Source organism: Eptatretus burgeri, chromosome 6, assembly GCF_056783735.1.
Source record: "Eptatretus burgeri isolate ZD-2024b chromosome 6, Ebu_testis_v1, whole genome shotgun sequence".
NCBI lineage: Eukaryota > Metazoa > Chordata > Myxini > Myxiniformes > Myxinidae > Eptatretus > Eptatretus burgeri.
The window spans coordinates 2,128,538-2,130,539 of record NC_140966.1 but is presented as its reverse complement, the minus strand read 5'-3'; the positions used below and the strand labels follow the sequence as shown (position 1 = coordinate 2,130,539).

The 2,002-nt window shown below is 58.3% G+C and overlaps 1 protein-coding gene across 8 annotated transcripts in view; it reads right to left on the bottom strand.

Moving 5' to 3' along the window:
* The window catches only part of PTPRD (protein tyrosine phosphatase receptor type D), a 382,026-nt gene extending 380,234 nt beyond the window's left edge, over positions 1-1,792 (bottom strand). For 7 of the 8 annotated variants that reach the window (XM_085883705.1, XM_085883708.1, XM_085883709.1 and 4 more), the window contains exon 1: positions 1,609-1,792. The gene's annotated coding sequence lies outside the window, so the exon portion shown is untranslated. Of the gene's footprint in view, positions 1-1,478 lie in introns of all 8 variants that reach the window. The other variant, XM_085883706.1, reaches the window with a different exon arrangement.
* Between the last annotated feature and the right edge of the window lie 210 nt (positions 1,793-2,002).

Below are 2,002 nucleotides of genomic sequence, written 5' to 3'. Positions count from 1 at the left end.
ATACACACACATACAGTACATACACACACACATCCCTCTTCAAGTTCGAGAAACTCATTTGCACCAAGAATGGAATGTAAGCGAAAGGATGAGTCGTTCGAGGGAGGGACGAATGGCGGTTTAAACGCTGCAAGTATTGAAATTTTGAACGTAATTGGTCCCTTTGAAAGATGGTTTGGGGTTTGTTTGGAAGTTCAATACGTCGAGCGGCCGCTCGTGTGTTTGAGTGTTTTGTGTATAAAGCTCATGAAGAGAATACACCTTGAGACTCGGAGAGCACATCGTGACTCCAAGAGGTGGCTCGTTGTTCCGCACGCAGCTCGGAATGCGCCGAAAGGAGCGACGCAAGAGGTGAAGGAGTGTGTGAACATGAGGTTGGTGTTGTGAGGGGGAATGAGGCAGAGGTCCACGGTCGGTGCGTTCAGTCAAGGGGAACACCCTAACAGCCACAGGAGTATCGATGTGCAGGCGCCCGGTGGCTTTGCGAGCCCGTTTGGCGATGCCTGCGCCCATTCCCATCCCGGCTTTAATTACTGCTCGCGGTTTCCCGATGCAGGTAACAAGACGCTCGAGATCACACAGGTGAATAATCGGAGGAGGCATGACCCGAGGAGGCTTCGCTCGTAAATCCTCCATGGATGACGGCCGAACTATCGGCTTGGCGGACGAGTCGAGCGAGAGACGAACGTTGAAGGGAAAGGAACGAGATCGCTCGGAGGAGGTAAGCGCAGATCGCTCGTGAAGCACATGAACCCCCTCCCCTCCACCCCAATCCCTCCACCCACCCCCCCCCACTCCCCGAGAGAATCCCCTCACTCCATCATCCCGACGCTTAAATTCCTCAGGAATTCGCGAGACGACAAGAACAAGATAACGATGCCGAGAGAACAGCTCGGCCGAGGAAAGGCGGCGCAGTGGAGCGACGACGACGACGACGACGACGACGACGACGAAGCACGAGAGGGAAATAAAACGGAGCGAAGGGAAGAAAGCCCGCCAAGTGCTTCATGCGCTCAAAAGGACACAATAGCCGGCGGCGTCGCATTCCTCCGCCGGACGGCGATGGACGGTCCGATAAAGCGGGTTCGCTGTTCGCCGATGAAAGGAGTGAGAAGAACGAGCCGAGAGAGCGCGATGGCTCGCCCTGTTGTGGGTCGCGCGACGCCGCGACACAAAGACGCGCGAGACGCGCGTCACAGAGGGCTCTTTGTGGTCCCGTTACCGGAGCACCACCGGGACGTGCTCGGAGATCGCAGGAGCACGGAGCACGGAGCCCTCGACTCCATCATGCTCATCGTTAATTATGAGCATCACGAGGGTGCACGGTCCGTGCAGCCTGTCGCTCCGTCCGTTTGGCCCCTTGTTCTCGGTTACTTGCTGAATGTCGAAGCGGTTGCTCGCGTACATTTGTTGGTTTTCGCTTTTATAATTCATTGACCCCCGGTCGCCCTGTTAATGGGAAAGTTTGCGCCACTGACCTGCCTGGGTACCTCTCGGGTCGATGTTTCCCCGTCGTCGCTCGACGCCGCACCTACACACAAGGTAAAAAAAAAAAGCCGGCTGTAGTCGCTTGTAGGCGACCCGCGAGCGTGTCGTCGCGTCGCTCACCTCGCTCTGAGCGCGTGCATCCCGGCGTGGCGCGCGCGCTCCAGCTCCAGCTCGAGGTGTAAATCCGCTCCAGGCTGGACGGGACGAGCAGGAGGATACGGGCAATGAGAGCGCGGTGTTCACCGGGGCGGCGTCCTCGCTCGGCGAGCGAGGAGGGAGGGATCGGGACGGGGATCGATGGAGGGGAGCAATGGAGGAGGAGGGCGGAGAGAGGGAGTGGCGACGCTCCGTGAAAGGAGAGAGGATCGCTGACGTGGCTGCAACGTCAGGCAAGAGTGATCTCTCTCTCTCTCTCCGGGGCAGGACCCCGGACGTGGACCACCCAGACGGGATGGTGTGCGGTGCGGTCACGTGGCTCAGGAAGACCTTACATGCTTCATGGCGACCATATACA